Source organism: Varanus komodoensis, unplaced genomic scaffold (assembly GCF_004798865.1).
Source record: "Varanus komodoensis strain SLA01 unplaced genomic scaffold, ASM479886v1 scaffold82, whole genome shotgun sequence".
NCBI classification, from domain to species: domain Eukaryota; kingdom Metazoa; phylum Chordata; class Lepidosauria; order Squamata; family Varanidae; genus Varanus; species Varanus komodoensis.
In genome coordinates, this window is record NW_025336508.1 from 2,284,448 (window position 1) to 2,301,979 (window position 17,532).

General features: G+C 46.4%; 1 non-coding gene across 1 annotated transcript; it reads right to left on the reverse strand.

Moving 5' to 3' along the window:
* Positions 1-16,996: 16,996 nt before the first annotated feature.
* Positions 16,997-17,068, reverse strand: TRNAG-UCC. Its single transcript has one exon. It is a non-coding gene; the product is annotated as a tRNA-Gly (tRNA).
* Between the last annotated feature and the right edge of the window lie 464 nt (positions 17,069-17,532).

Sequence of the window (17,532 nt, forward strand, 5' to 3'; positions counted from 1 at the left end):
GCTTCCTGGAAGTCAATGCGCGGTTGGTGCGAATTGATTCCCTGTGTGCTTTTGACAGGCAAAAACACAAATCTTTCAGCTTGGGAGAGATAAATGTTTCCCTTGCACACTGCAAAGGATGGAGGGCCTGCAGTGCTTTCGGTATTTGAATGGGTATTGTACGAACGCCACCAGGACATGGATACTCATGTGGATATTCGTCCTGCAATCCTATGCACAGTCACACAGAACAGAGGCCTAGAATTCCCAGCGTTCCGGCGGGTCAGGCTGGCCTTGTAGGCCTTTCTTCCAGCTAAACATGCAACTTTGGTCTGCTTTTGTTGATTTTTATGTATCGTTTGCAGAAAGCTGTATTTTCATGCCTTGTATTCAAAAACTGATTCCAAGCATGGAATGGTAGTGGGGGACAGGGGAAGAGAAATGTGAGTTTTGCCATTCACAGCATTTGGAGTTACTGATTTTTATTTGTTTTTTTTTTTATTTGTTTTTCGGCGCCAGGCGAAGACCTTTTTATTTAAGCGGCATTTTAACTGTTAATATTACTGGATTTTATCTGGCCAGGGCGGCTTATTTTATATTGTATTTTTGTATTTTTGTGCTATTGTATTTCATTGTATTTTATAGTGTTGTAAGCCGCCCCGAGGTTTCGGCAAGGGGCGGCATAGAAATGTTATAATAATAATAATAATAATAATAATAATAATAATAATAATTTTTTGTAATTTAATATTATAATTATTTTTGATTTATTGTTGTAAGCTGCCCCGAGGCTTTGGCGAATGGTGCAGCATAAAAATGTTTTAATAAATAAATAATAAATAAATAAAAGACCAGACTGGGGAAGACCAGGGTATAAGACAGGGCTGGGCGGCCCACCAGCTGCACGTGAGTCACCGCCTCTCACGGCGTCCTCCACGATCGCTCACCCCTGGGCTGATCTTTCCTTGCAGCTCCACCGACATCAGAGACTGAAGCAAAAACCATCGCTGTGCAGACTCCGTGGCTGACAACGGAGCCGTGGTCTTTCCACTCTTCTCCACAGATCACGCTTGGGAAAGGTGAGGATTTCACTGGGTTTATTTTTAAAAAATAAGACTATAGCAAAATGCACACATTTCTCCACGAGCACATGGAAAGCAGCTATGATTAAAAAGCCATCAAATGCTGGAGATAGTGAAAGAGATGTGTTTGCCCATCCAGGCAAAGGAGGTTAGTCCTCAGAAGTCTGGATTTGAAGCCCTGCATATTTGACCCTCTTGGGGTGCTGGATTAAAGTTTTCACTCTTGTTTTTCTGAGCAGTTCCTTGTCTTTAACGGCAATATGGCATGCATGTATAACACAATTTCTCTCATTCCAGGAATAGTGGTAGCTACTGAATTTGGCTGGCGCAAATGTTTGAGGATTTTGTTTGCTTCATCGGTTGAGAAGTGCTGTCATTTGCAACCCGGGATAGAAAGAACTTTTTTTTTTTAAATCTAAATGTGGAAGAACATGAGAGATTTATGCATCTATGTCTACTGAAATGCTGAATTAACTCTCCGAGATAGGAAGGGATTTGAGTGCACTCATTTCGCTCTTATAAAACCAAGTAGCATCTCAGAAGCAACAGTACCTTTGCTTTAGAATGCATTCTGATCTGAGTAATTCTTTCCTCTGGAACAAAAGGCCTCATTAATGGGGGATTATTGGAATTTTAAAATGTTCCCCAATGCCCAATTTGCATTGCTGATCACGGAAAAGTACATGAAAGTGCTCATTTCAGCAGTGGGTAGAACTAGCAGAAAGATGCTGGAATTGGATGGAAGGATGCTGAAACTGGGAAGGGCAAATCTCTAAGCTCAGGGGGAAAACCTTTTTGGGGTGGGTGGCCATGGGAGTCCCCAGGAGCCCTCTGGGGGCTGGTGGGGTGGGGTGGTAGCAGGTGGGACTGGAAACACGTACGCACTTTGTCCGATCTTGTCAAGATTCTGTTCCCCACCCTGAAGAATGCTGTTCCTGGATGCATGGAGCGATCGGGTGGGTGCTGATGGTGCTTTGACCCTCTCCTGCTCCCCAGGCCTGATGCAGGAAAAGTCACTGTTAAACCGTGGCAAAACTGCAGCTCGGGTGCACTGTGCATCTGGTGGGTGATCAGCTGAGCGGTGGGCGGAAGCAGGTGGGGCTCCGAGGGCTGCAGAGAGCAGGCAAGGGCCACGGACTGCCCACCTATGCTGTAGGCCGAAAGGTCTGCCCGCATTCACCAAGTGGGTATCCCTTATGTGGCGGGGGGAAAATCATGCTGCACATGCTTAGAAACAGGCCCTTTGATTCTTTACAGCCAAGGAACATAGAAACAGAGAAACAGCGAGTCAGAAGGGGTCTCCCGGGCCATCTAGTCTGACCCCCGACTCCAGCCGGCTTCACTCACGACATGCCCACCATGTGCATGTCCAGCCTATCCTTGAACACCCGCACCAGTGGGGCCTCAACCACCTCCTGTGGAAGCCCATTCCACACCCTCAGGGTCCTAACTCTCAGGAAGTTCTTCCAGGCATCATAGAAACAGAGAAACAGAGCGAGTCAGAAGGGGTCTCCCGGGCCATCTAGTCCTGGCTCCAGCCGGCTCCGCTCACGACATGCCCACCATGTGCACGTCCAGCCTGTCCTCGAACACCCGCACCGACGGGGCCTCAACCACCTCCCGGGGAAGCCCATTCCACACCATGCATGTCTTGTAGTGATGTAAGGAATAAAATCCCAGCGGTGACAGTGACGATATGGAGGCAAAGTACCAAGCAGTAACAGTTTAATTCGTTCTTGCAAGAGCGGGCGCCCACCACACAGGCAGCGCGCCGTTTTCACACAAGACATTGCTTTTTATTCCCTTTTCCCGGCTCGCAGACCCTTCCTCTTTTCTCCCATTGGCTGGGTCACTAAGAAGTTACAATCTTCTCTGTTCGCCTACATCATACTACTCCTTAATACGTTCCCCCCTCCCGCTCAAACATCCCATGTTCATGCTAATGAGCCCATTACCTATGAGAGGTGTGTCAGTTACTATTCATGAGCCTATTAAGCATGCGCACTACCTTCTAAGAGTTCAACAGGTCGGCTTGACCTTGAAGCCTCTCACTTGATGCCAACTCCTTTCCTAAATCAACATGGATGGAGGATGAGATCGGACAAACAGACCTTCCTCCAGGCTCATTACGGCCAGTTGTAAAAGGCAATCAATTTCCTGCTCTCTTCCACTGAAGGGGACAGTTTTACCCAGTGCTTTTTTTGTCATAGAACGCACTGGAACAGAGTTCCGGCACCTTTTTTCGACGGATTTTCCAAGTTTTAAAAGTAACTTTGAAAATTTGCTGTTTGGTCCATGTGGATTTGAATCGCCCTGTCGGCGGCAAAATCATTAAAACGGTGCAAGCGGGCTGCTTGTGTGTCGAGTCCGATGCGTGCGTGCTTTGTCCACACTGGTTGTGATGGCGCTGCTCAGGTTGTGGCGCTGCTCGGGTTGTGATTGGTCGTGTGGTTGTGCGCTGAGCTTACTGCAGGCGGCGACCATTATGTCTCGTCACACAACTGACGTGTGTGGGTGTGTGTACAGTGATTGACTACGTACGAAAGGTAAGTAATTTCATGAGTTCCGGCACCTTTTTTCTTACAAAAAAAGCACTGGTTTTACCACTGCCCCCCAACTTCACCCCCCTTGTGTTCTTCAGGACTTTGATGTAAGAAGTACTATTACTTTTATTACGACTCTCTGCACGGTTCTGTCCTCAGGCCTTTTGGCCTTAAGGGACTTCAATTATCCTTACCTAGCCCTGTATTTCACCCTTTCTTTGGTTTTTACCTTACCACTTGGTAACAGTAATTTTTCATTTCTCACAGTGAGACAGACCATGACTTGATTGCTGGACCCTGACTGGTAGCATCTCTTGGACGTGTTGGGAAGCTTCGATGGCAGCTGCTCTCTTGGAATATACCTGGAGTCACAAGCACCTGTCCAGGTGCGGGCAAAACTGCTTTTATCTGGTGAGCTCTACATTAGAGCTCCTTCCATCTCTGAGGAAGCACAGTCACCAAATCCGTGCAAACCACCTTCATTTATTTACTTATTTCTCACCTTTTTTCCTTCCAAGGAACTCAAGGCAGCTTACCTGATTCTCCTCCTCTCTTCAATCTTATCCTCACCACAACAACCCTGTGAGGTAAGCTGGGTGGAGAGTCTGTGACTGACCACAGCAGAGGCACATGGTAATGAACAGAGTGGAGGGACTTTTCCACTGTGCTGAGCAAAGAATCTTGCATCTCACACAAATGCAATTGCAGGAAGACTAAGAGGGGGAAATCGCATTGCACTGGCTTTCCAGTTCACTGGGAGATGGGAGGGAGGGGGCAGGAGAGCAACCCAGGCTGGCCAGCTTATCTTTCAAAGGTGCTTGATGGGCATTTCCAGTGCTTTTTTTGTTTAAAAAAAAAAAAGTGCCGGAACTCACCTCTTGGGGTCACACTTTTACACTAAAAAAGATTTTCAATTCACCAACTTTTTTTGAAATAAAGAACTTATTTACCTTTTGCACGTAGCCAGTCACTCTACACACACATAAACATAATGGTCGCCGCCGGCAGTAAGCACTCAGCGCACGACCACACGACCGATCCCAAGCCGAGCAGCGTCCCGAGCCAAGCAGCGCACTCACAAGCAGCGCGGACACGCACGCAGCCCGCAGGCACTATTTTAATGCCTTTTGCTGCCGACCTGCTACACCCGACAGGGCGATTCACAATCACATGGAAAAATCCGTCAAAAAAAGGTGCCGGAACGCCGTTCCGGAGCGTTCTATGACAAAAAAGGCCCTGGGCGTCTCTCTGGCAGCGTCGCTCTGTGCACCGGACACACGGAAGCCTCTCCTCCCACCCGACTGCCAGTTTAGCGCAGAGATACAAATTGCGATGTCGTTGGTCGGCAGGAAAAGTGAAGGAGGCTGGTTCAGGGTACACTTCCCATGACTTGTCCCTGAGTCAGGCGCTGCAAGGCTGGTCAAATGGCCAAGTGTCGATTCCTGCCAAGCACTGGTGTGATGGGAACTGCTGACATGCTGGTTCTCCCGCTGTGCCCCAAGGGGAGCCCCAGATGCAGGCCTTTGTGTGGCCCCACGTCTGCGAAACAGCCCTAGCAATTTTCATTTCCGCCAGCAGGAGCTCTTAGGTAGGGTGGGTGGGACTTTGCTGCCTGTTCCGGACGAAGCCGCTCTCAAATACTTGGCTTTGTGGCAAAGAAGAGTCAATATTGAGATCGGCAGCAGAGGCCCTCCTCCGGGAGCCCTCCGTGAGAGACATCAGGATGCAAAGTACCCAGAGGAGGGCCTTCTCTGCGGTGGGACCCCATCTGTGGAATGCGCTCCCCAGAGAGGTCCGCCTGGTGCCGTCATTATTTGTTAATGGAATGGGCTTCCCCGGGAGGTGGTGGAGGCCCCATCGGTGCGGGTGTTCAAGGATAGGCTGGACGTCCACATGGTGGGCACGTCGTGAGCGGAGCCGGCTGGTGCTGGAGGTCAGACTAGATGGCCCGGGAGACCCCTGCTGACTCGCTCTGTTTTCTGTTTCTATGTTTTCTATGTTTCTATGTTTTTTTGGCACCAGGCTAAGACCTTTTTATTTTATTTAAGCAATATTTTAACAATGTTTAATATTATCTACAGGTTTTAACTTCCAGCCAGAATGAATCGGGGTTTTTAATTTGTGCTATCTGTATTTTTTGTATTTGCATTGGGCACTATGTTGTCTATTTATGTTTATTTATGTAAGCCATCCTGAGACGTTAAGCGATGGGACGGCAAATAAAAACTCCAAATAAATAAATAAATATTCCCGGGAAAATCCCATTCCCGTGAAGCTAAGCTGAGCGGGCGCAGGGAAGTCTGAGGGGAGGGTGGTGGCAAGTCAGCACCCCGAGTCAGCGTCTGGGGCGTGGGCAGCTGACTAGCGGGCGCACCAGGAGCTGGGCCACCAGGTGGGACACAAGGGTCAGTCCAAAGGCAGAGCTAAGGAGCCAAGGGGCAGAGGCCTTTCAAGAGGCAAGTGGGGTCAGGCAAGCCGGGAGTCAGGGAACCGAGAAGCCAAGCCGAGGGGAGCAGGTGGAGCAGGAGAAGGAGAAAGCAAGGGCCAGGAAACCCGGCAGGATCCAGGAGCAGGTCGCCGGCAGTTCCAGGAGTCCAAGAGTCCTCAAAGCAGGAGCACGTCAGCAGCTCGGGAGACCTCTGTTGCCAAGGCAGCTTGCAAGAGGAAGGCCGGTTCCTGTGTCGCCCGTCCCCCAGGGCTCCCAGGTGGAGCTTATGAGAGCCCAGGCCACAGGGGTCCTGCAACGACCAGGCCTGCTGTGCTGCTCCTGGGCCAGCAGAGGGAGCCCCGAAGCTGCCTGGGGGCTTGACACCCTGCAAGCACCGTCTGTGGTCCCTGCGAGCCATGATTCCACTACACGGCGGGTTAAGAGGCAGAGACGCAAAGCAGGTTTTCATTCGCATTTTCGACTGGAAATGGATCTGGCAGGATGCCCCCCTCAGGAACTTTGTGCTTAAATCTCACAGAGAGCTTCTATAAATTAGTCTTTACATGGCATCTAACTCTCAACAGATTGAGCTGTTTGTATCCGGTACAGATGATACATACGGACATGTGGAGTGGATGTATTTATTGCACATCTTTTGTACTGTCCAAATGCTAAGACCTTTTGGAAAAGGATATTAGAAAATATCGGTAGAAGGACAGAATATAATCATTTTCTGATTTATGATCCACTCAGCTTTTTGGATATGTGACGAATGAGGTAGCTGAAAAAGGTTAGGAGATGATAATGTGCTTACAAATAGAAGCAAACAGAGAACCTGGCAGCACGAAAATGGAAGAAAAGGAGCCGGGAGCAGGGCATTCAAGCTAAAATGCATTCATTAGAATTAGAGGCAGTAGACAGTGAAACAAACATGCTATCGAAAAGTCCTATTTTATTATGCTTTGGAATAATAATATGCAGGTGCAAGGTGGAATCCTATGATCTGAATGGAAGGCACTATAAAGCTGTGTGTGAATATGGAATGATTGCTTCGCTACAAGGATATTGTGGCAGGCCGTGCGGTGGGGATATGCATAAAAACCCAGCACGAGATTGGACCGTTTCTAATGGAAGTAGCAAAACAGAAGAAGTCAATAGGCAGGTAAGATGCACCCTGGTGGATCGGGCCCAGCGGCCATCTAGTCCAGCATTCCTGTTGACATTGGCCATCACTACATCCCATGGAAGTGTATTCCGTAGTTTAACCAAGCGCGGTGCAAAAAAACCCCCTTCCTTTTATCTGTCCTGAATCTTCCATCAATCAGCTTCCTGGGAGGACCCCACTGAGGTCTATTCTAGTATTCCTGAGGAATACTATCTATATAATATAATTATTATATTATCAACATTAATAAAATATTATTATTAATATATTATACTATATTTATATGATTATATTATTATTATATTGATATAACATAGTAATAAGATATAATAATATCTGTTTCTAACCTAAACAACACCTGCTTCAAGGCCCCAATCGTTTTTGTTACCCTTCCCTGAACTTTCTCCAACTCAATAATGTACTTTTCCAGTGCAGCAACCAGAACCGTGCATGGTATTCGAAGTGCATCTGGCCCAGAGATTTGTATAATGTGAGCACATCCCTGGCAGTTCTCGTCTCAGTTCCTTCCCTGATTATGCCTAGCAATGATGTTGCCTTCATAGCAGCTGGGCAACAGGATAAAATTTTCATTGAGTTGCCACCAAGATCCACTTGCTCAGATCCCATCAGTTTGTACCTGAATTTGGGATTTTTCGCTCCAACATGTATTACTTTGCATTTCTTAACCCTGAACTTATTTACCATTTTGATGCTGAGTCTCTCAGTTTGAAGTTTTTTCTTTCTTTTTTCGGAGCGCCTTACAATCCCTTTAGCTTTTACCTGCCCTCTATCCGGAATTTCTCCATGTGTACAAAATAAGTTTTTGAAACCGCATTGCCAGCTGCAAACACTCCATTATTTAAAAGAACCATTGCCAGGTTGTCTCCTCCGTTATGCATCCTTTAATTAGATCCTCACTTTCTTTTAATCACTCTTTTAATTGAAAAGGAATTCTATGGGCAGCTGGAGAGCCATGATGTTCATTGCCCTCACCCTGAAAGCCAACCCCTCTGCCCCCAAATGTCCATTCTTGTCCTCCGTGGGACATTGGTAGGACTCTTTTTGCTGGAGAACCTGGGCTGGAGGCACATAAAAGTGTGAGCTGCAATTAGCAAATTGCAGGTTTGCTGCAGTTCAGCCAGAACAGCCCCAGCCGCCCAGTCCAAAAAACGAGGTGGAAACACAATCCTGTGTGAAGACTGAAGACAGAGCTGGGATGCACAACTTTATTTCTCCTGTTTCTCTGCTCTCGTTCCTTATACGCAGTGCTTTTTTTTGTCAAAGAACACACTGGAACGCAGTTCCGGCACCTTTTTTCAACAGACTTTCCAAGTTTTAAAAGTAACTTTTGAAAATTTGATGTTTGGTCCACGTGGATTTGAATCGTCCTGTCGAGCGTAGCAGGTCGGTGGCAAAATCATTAAAATGGTGCATGCGGGCTGCTTGTGTGTCGAGTCCGATGCGTGCGCACTTCGTCCGCACTGGTTGTGATGGCGCTGCTCGGCTTGTGGTTGTTTGTGTGGTCGCGTGCTGAGTGCTTCCTGCGGGTGGTGACCGTTACGTTTCGTTACACAACTGACGTGTGTGGGTGTGTGTACAGTGACTGACTACGTGCGAAAGGTAAATAATTTCATGAGTTCCGGCACCTTTTTTCTTACAAAAAAGGCACTACTTATACGTTGAACATCTATAAAGAACTCAACGCTACTTCTAATCAAACCTTGTCAATTACAGTTACTGCAACCAAATTGTGACTATCATCGGTCCAGTAAATGTACGGCCAGCAATGTATGCCTTTCTTTTCCGAGACGCAACCTCCAGATTTTTTGCACTACTTAGCCCATCATCCTGTGCCAGTTCGGAAAGACCACCGTAACGTTTGGAGACAAAGCTGCTCCTTCGTCGGATTGCCCAAAAAATCTGTGCAAATCTAGCGGGAGATTGCCGCGAGAAACCCTCATCTTTGGGAAACTCTTCTCACTGAACTTGCTCTGTTTTCGTCTAATTGGATCTCATGAGTAATTTTTTTTACCATTGCAATACTAGCCATGATCCCAGCAGGCCACTGGGACTGAGTAGTGTTTTCCTTAATTCCATAACCTCATAATTTTACCCCTAAGGGCTAGCAGAAACAAGTTTTTTTTTAAAAAAGGGGCTTTTGATGCCAGAAAAACAGAGGAAAATCCACAGAAAGGCGATTGTTTTTGCAATGGAGGAAATGTCCTGTAAGTTACCCATATTTCCGCGTGGTTGGAACACTCCAGAATGTTTGCATAAATGCCTTTTTTTATACAACTAAGTGCATCCACGATCAGTGACAGCCAGGCCGGTCCCCATAAATGATTGATTTTATATACTTCCTAGGCTTAGATTCAGCTTCGAATGGAAACCACCAGCAATGGAATCCTCTGTAAGCGAACAAATATGAAGTTAGCTGCCAGTCGAAAACCCGGAAGTTGCTTTTGAGATTTATATGGCAAATTTGAGATTTATATGGCAAATTTGATGATTTTTTGCATTTTATACAGGATTTTAATGATTGTAAGCTGCCCTGAGGCTCATGCGATGAGGCGGCATATAAGTTGTCTAAATAAATAAATAATAAATAAATAAAAGAAGAGACCAAGGATTAAATTAAAAATGCTCCAGGAGGCCAAAGGGAATGGGGGTTTTGGCCTTCCTGATTGGATGCTGTATTATCAAGCTTGTGTCTTAATGTGGTTAAAAAATTGGATAACCTTAAGAAATAAGAGAATCTTATATCTTGAAGGGCATGATTTACAAATGGGAAGGCACGCTTATATGTGGTATGAGAAGTGTAAGACACATGGCTGTTTCGTAAATCATTATATCAGAAAGTCATTAATGTCAGTTTGGGAAAAACTAAAACCAAAGCTGTGTATTAAGTTGCTGAGATGGCTTTCTCCTCTGGAGGCTCTTACATACCCAAATGCATTGAATTCCAATATGATTGTGAGATATGATGATATTTTGGATAATGATGGAAAGTTGAAACCGAATCAAGAACTACTGGAGCAGGGTATTGATATTTCTTGGTGGCATAAGGTTCAAATACAATGTTAAAGATATGTTAAAGACTATAAAATGTGTGGTTTTTATAAGGAATTAAAAATATTTGATCAAATAATCTTAAAATCAGATGAAAAATGGTTAAATGATCGTATAACTTTCTTTTGGACATGAGAATGGAAGATGAACAAGTTAAGGAAACTATGATAACATGGGCACACAATTTTGGATATAATATTGAGCTACAGAAATGGCAAAAGCTGTGGGAAAGAAATATTAAGATAACCTTAGCAACTTCATATAAAGAAAACCTTTATAAAATGTTTTAGAGATGGTATCTATCGCCAAATAGATTGGCAAAAATGTTCCCAAATATGTCAAATAGATGTTGGAAATGTAAACACAAACCTGGTACTTTTTATCATATGTGGTGGCCAAAAAAATATTGGGTCAAAATACATAAATGGCTTGAGGAAATGCTACAAAAGCCTTTAACATTTAAACCTAAAGTTTTTCTATTAGGCATTATTCCTGATGATCTTGATAAACAAGCTATATGCAGGGGAGGCCGTATGAGGTGAGACTGAGGGAACTGGGTCACTTCAGCCTGGAGGAGACTCAGAGGTGATCTGTTGGTGACATACAGGTACATGAGGGGGTGTCACACGGAGGTGGGCAGAGACCTGTTCTCCCCTGCAGAGGAAGGCAGGATGTGCTCCAACAGAGCAAAGCTCAGGGAACCCAGGTTCCATTTGGATGCCAGGAAGCTCTTCCTGACCGTGAGGACCCCAAAGGTGTGGGATGAGCTTCCACAGGAGGTTGTTGAGGCCCCATCGGTGCAGGTTTTCAAGGATAGGCTGGACGCCCACATGGTGGGCATGTCATGAGCGGAGCCGGCTAGAGCCGGAGGTCAGACTAGATGGCCTGGGAGGCCCCTTCTGACTTGCCCTGTTTCTATGTTTCTACCTGATTCTACATGTAATTACTGCGGCGAGGATTGTATTTGCCCAACATTGGAGGAGTGAAGAGCCATCTACTGAAGAACTGATCTTTAAAAAGATTTTGGACTGCGCAGAAATAGACAGACTGACCTTGTTTCTGAAGGAGAAAGAGGATACATATTTCTATCAAACTTGGAACTTCTTTTACTATGGCTAGAGAAACGGGACTTGCGTAGATTTGAATATGGTTATGGACTTTTAAAGGGAATGAAAAGCTGACCCAGTATGCCCGATGTCTTAAATGACTGATGTTTTTAATGTTAGTTTCTAGAAAAAATAATAAAATATATTAAAAAAAAAAGAAAAAGAAAACCAGGAAGTCACCTGGATTAGTTTATTTCATTCATTTTACTTCTATGCCTCCCCATAACCCGAGCGTTCTCTGGGTGGCTTACAAAATGCCAAACCAGCGTATAAGTGCAATCAGTAAAACAGATAAAAGCAATCAAATTAATAAAAAGTTGAAATACTCTCCAACATAATAAAAGATAGAACAGAATCACTTTGTATTCTTTTTGGCGTCCTGCAAGCCCCTTTTATTTTTCTGTTATTTTAATGTTTAATTGATCTTAACTGGGGTTTTAGTATCCCAATTGTCGGATGGTGTGCCGTTTGTTTTAGCCTACACATTTTTTTGTAAGCCGTCCTGAGACACTTGTAGCGAAAAGGTTAGAAAAGCTTTTAATAAATAATTAAAGAAATACATAAATAAATAACTGCAGCTCCATAAAACACTCTGCACATGCCCCGTTTCCTTGTAGCACTCTACATGGCTATCCCTCAGTGCTCTTGCAATTTACGGATCCCTGTTGCCGTAAATAGACTGCTGGATGCTTGATTGCACGCATCCACTGAATTCGGTTATTCATTCCAAGCAGGCCTCACATCCTGACTCTTGCAACGGATGTAGTTTTGGTTTAACCGCCATTGCTCCAGTTTCTCTCAAAGCCCATTTCCACTGCGTATTGGGGTGTTGATCAGCTAGGAAAATAGAAGCGTGTTGCTGAGCCAGTTCTAGCAATATTCCGCTCTGATGACCTGCCGGAGGGGTGCTGATCGCCTCTTTAATTATCTCCACTGCTACTTTCTTGGCTGGCCCAGTAGGAGCTTTTTTCAGAGCAAGAAGGAACATTCCCCCAGCCTGCCAGTCACAGCCAAGAAAGGTCAGTCCGATTATTACCATTCACCTGGCCTTCTAAAAGCCGCAGCAGGGAACTGAGCCTGGAGCCAGGCCCATGGGTGAGATCAGCGTGATGGGATGCGATGCCCCGCAGGCTTCTGACTTACGACGCTGCAGGAAGCTGCCCCAGAGGAAAAGGAGCAGTTGCATTCTAGCCCAGAGGAACTCGTGGTGCCACAGTTCTCCCTTTCCGTATAGATGCTGTAATTACCGATGAGGCAGGGAGGTCAGTTCCTGCAATCAGCCAAATTGGAGCAGAGACGAGGGACCACTTACGCCTTGCCGGAAAAACGGGCAATACTGATTTGCATTATGTTTGTGCCGGCAGATGTATCTGAGTAAGCGCAAAATTTAAAATAATGATTATGAGTTCCATATATGCACAATGCATCACAGCCTGGTGCGGCAAGCTGTGAATGGTGAGCTGCTCAATCCGTTATCCGGGGACCAGCGGTGCACAAGCATCTCCAAGGTCATGGTTCTCCCCTCCCTTCTGATAGTTCCTTAGCTTCAAACCTGATGTAGACTGGCTACTTCTTCAAAAGTGAACATGTCCTAATAGAGGACTGTCCTCTGTAAATTAGGACACTTGGCCACCCTCATCCCAGTGGCCAGGTGATGACCATTCACTATTGCCTGGGTTCACACAAATGACAGGCCACACACACTGCCGAGTATGGGCTAAACGTGAGCTTAGGTTGCTGTGCTGTGTGAACGCAGCCCTGTTTACAAACCGTCATTCCTGAACAACGCGCAGCCCAGGAAGAGGCCTGTTCTGAACCTGCCTGTTGTGTTGCCCATGGAAGCCTTGTGAAGACAGCCTCCCCGGCCTGGCACCAGCCAGATGTGCTGGACTACAGCCTCCATCATCCCCCGTCAGGGTGGCCACCCACCTGGGGGTGTCCTGTGCTTTAGAGGTATGCATACACTCGGTTCAGCCAGCATGGTAAGCCGCATTGACGGTGCCTTGTCCGTGAACCATAGACTTTTGCTGGAACATGGGTTATTGCATTGCTTGGATTCAGCTAACTGCTGTTTGCTCACCACAAGCAACCCACAGTTCACAACCCAACAACAAATCGTGGGTTCACATCATAGACTGTTTGTCTGTGTTTAATAAACCCTGATTAATAAACAAGCTTATCTTGTTACTGCCTAGAAATGTGACCACATCCGTAATGGCACTGCCCATCTTCACCCCAAAGAATTAAATTCCTCGTATCATGTCCTTTGTTTCATTGCTGAGAAATGTCTCTGAGGAAGGGAAGATTCAAAAATATATATCAGAGGGAGTGAGATGTTTTCCTTATTCACTTGACACTTATTGAGCAGCAAAACACAATTCATTGAAAATAAGTTTTGAAAAGGAGGGAAGGCCTGGTGGGAAACTGATTCAACCCGGAAACTGATTAAGCTGTGCTGAATATTCTTCAGCTTTGATTTCCGTGATGAAATGTGCGGTTTCACCGAGATGGAACTTTTTTCTCCAGGGATCATGGACTGAACAGTCAAACAGCCAAATGGATTGCGGTATCTAATAACATCACTGAAGGCACATGAAGATAATTTAGAGTGGTGGCATTGAAAGTGATGGAATGAATGCTTTCCTGGGAGGTGCCAAGAATGCCAACGGTCGTCTGAGGTGTCCTTCAACACCATCAAAACTGCAATTGCTTTCAGATCAGTTACAGAATTTGAGTGAATTATACAAGGACCAGAGCAGGGAGGCGCCGTGGGGCAGTGACCGAGCTTGGATCGTCGAACGTTGATGCCCATTTCATATCTGGCCTCCATTGAGAATGGGTGGGCATGTCTAAATATCCCTGCAACCAGAGCTTGTGTCGGTGATATTTGGAATTTAGTCTAGAATTTAGGTTTTAGTTTAGAAAAAACAACTTGTATATTAACATCTTTTGTCTTGAAAGAAAAACAGAATAACAGAGCTTTCAGTGATACAAACACTGAAAGCCTTGGCAGCAAAAGCTCGGATGAGTTGTGGCTGATGGGTCGTGGCTTGTGATGTCATCTCCTGGCGCCGCTACTCCTTTCTGAGCATGCGCATGGCCCGTATGTGCGCTGTTATCCGATGCTCGGCTGCTGTGGTGATGCTGGGTGACTTGACTCGTGTGCCGACAGAGAGGGCTCTGTGTGCCCGCTGCGGCACCCGTGCCATAGGTTCGCCACCACTACCCTAGACTATTCAGAGCTACATCCACTCTATTGTTTTGTAGATGAAAGGTACAATTCTATGTAGATTAGCCCGAAAATGTTATGTCTATGTGTTTACTTATTATATTTCTATCCCACCACTTTTCTCCCACTGTGGAACTCAAGGTGCTTCATGTGGTCTCCCCTCCAAGCTTAGGCCATCCCCCGATTTGCTTAGCTTTATCTTGGTGAATTCCTCATGTGCCTTCAGACCATACTCTGGGTATAGGATCAGGGTTTATAGGATGTATAAGATTGGGTGTACAGGAATGCACAATTCAATGTATAGGATTGGGCCTTACATTCTGCATGACGTAAAGTTCCAGCAAATGCTAGATGAAGCCTTAATATTCCTGATGTTGCTTGTTCTGTGTGTTTTTTGTCAGTGGAGGACAATGAATCTTGACAGTGGGAGAAATGGAGTCACTCCATGCCCACAAGGACATTTGGGGACGAGAATTGATGAGCCGTCCCCAGCTGAGCCCCGTTGGCTGCAGCTTAGCTCCACTGTGTTCTGTCGGGACATAAAGACACGATGAATCTTCCCTTTTCCTCTTGAAAATCATAACAAACCCTTTGCCTTAATCCTCTTATCTTAAATATACTGCAGGCCCACTTTGACAAATTTAATTAATCAGAGCCTTTTCTTTGTTGTGGAATTTTAATGTTATGCATAACTGAGCTGATGTCTTGGACTTTTAATATCATTTAACCTATCAGGAAAATCATAGGTTATGTAATGAAGCTCTTGGCCATATTCTGACTTGGACGTGATTTTCATTTTATTTTATTATTTGGGAGAAATATTTGGCCCATTGAGATTCTATGGCAAGAAAGGGGCACTTTGGAGAATTTCATTCTCTCTGCAAACTTCAACTCTCCCCTTCCCCAGCCTGCCCACCTGGAGGGTATGGGATGCTTTGGGAGGGACAGGAAATCCCACGGGGGTTGCCCAAAGCCTGACTGGAAGAAACCACCCTTTCCTGGCTGAATTGCTCCTGGCTTGATCGCAGAGTGCATTCGATCTGTGCGTTTCCCCTCTCCTTGAAAGGAGAGTGTGCAGAGTCATGCAGCACAATCCACAAGATGCTGTCCCGTCATCAGCCACTGGGCGCATCACCTGTTGTGCAAACGAGGGTCTCTGAGTGTTTCCAGATTTCCTCTTTGCTTGGCCTGCTCTGCAGGGCTGGTCCAAGCGCAAAAAGAACTCTGCGGTTGCTTGAGGGATGGATTCATCCCAGACAACAGGGTAGCCCTTGCTCCAACAACAAGCCATGGTCACAGAAACACAGAAACAGAGCGAGCCAGAAGGGGTCTCCCGGGCCATCTAGTCTGACCTCCGGCACCAGCTGGCTCCGCTCACGACATGCCCACCACGTGGACGTCCAGCCTATCCTTGAACACCCTCATGGATGGGGCCTCAACGACCCCCCATGGGAGCCCATTCCACACCCTCGGGGTCCTGACTGTCAGGAAGTGCTTCCAGGCATCATAGAAACAGAGAAACAGAGCGAGTCAGCAGGGGTCCCCCGGGCCATCTAGTCTGACCCCTGGCTCCAGCCGGCTCCGCTCACGACATGCCCGCCATGCGCACGTCCAGCCTGTCCTCGAACACTGCAAACTGGTCCACTGCAAACCCACGTACAACCCATGCGTGTGGGTTAGTTAGCGTGCTGCCCAGACTGGGTTTGCACAACCCAACAAGCAATTGTAGGTCACTTTTCGGAGGACAGAGAATTTCTGCAGGGATGGTTTTGTTTTGTTTCGGGTTTTTTTGTTTTGTTCTTTTGGCAGCCAATGATTTATTCTAGGGTTGTTCAGCACACGGTGAATTGTCACACCATCCAAAAACGGCAGAGCAATTTCTACAGACATTTCAGGCAGCCCCTGAGAGGAGCTTGAAGCAGGGGGGCTGCTCAGAGACAGACCAAGTGGGTACCACTCTCGACCCCATTTTGTGATGTCTGCGAAGGAGGGTGGTCCAGTTAGAGGATGGTTCCCAAAAGGCCCCTCCCAAAAGGACTGGGCCCAAACATACTCATCAGGAGAGTTCCTAGAAGCAAAAACTAGACTGGGTTCAACAAACTGCTCTGTGCATGCTCAGAGATTCATTCTGGGAGTCTGCGCTTCTGGAAAATGCTTGGGTCAAGAAAGAATAAAGGGGTCGAGTGTTGCAGACTGGAAAAACATGCTAGCTGAGTTTGCAATTATGTCCTGCAGATTCTGCAGCAGAGCAGCTGATTCCAAGTTGTGCTGATTCCATGGACTTACACGTTTGTCAGCCTGTTTGTTTAGATACATAGAAACAGAGCGAGTCAGAAGGGGTCCCCCAGGCCATCTAGTCTGACCCCCGGCTCTAGTTGGCAAAAGCTTTTTCACTTGCGTTGGCCGGGAATCGAACCCGGGCCGACTGCTTGGAAGGCAGCTATGCTCACCACTATACCACCAACGCAGGTCGGTTTAGTTTAGCCTTGGGAGAGATTTACACAAATGTGCATCTGGAAAAGGTGTTTTATACATCGGTCAAAAATCAGGTTCCAACAAGAAGCAGAGCAGGAACAGAAAGAAAGACGCCCGACAACCTATGAAATGGGACAGAGCAGCAATAACAAAATCAATACGTCCCTAATTCTCAGTCTGTCTCCTTTTAAATGTGCAACAGGGCAGGGAAAATCTTGGCCGTTGCTTGAGGAAGCAGCCTTTTGCTGGTCAGCCTGAGGCTGTCTGAAGACGGTCACCAAAACCATTTCGCTCTGTTCCTTCTGCCCCGACCGGCACCTTGTCTGACTTTCCCAGGATTTGCTCCTGACTCTTCTTCCCTCAGGAGGATCATGGCCTCATTTTGTGGCTTTCCCCCCCCAGCCACCCCTTTCCTTCAAGAAAAGGGTTGGATGAGCCGCGGTGAGCCCTGCCTCA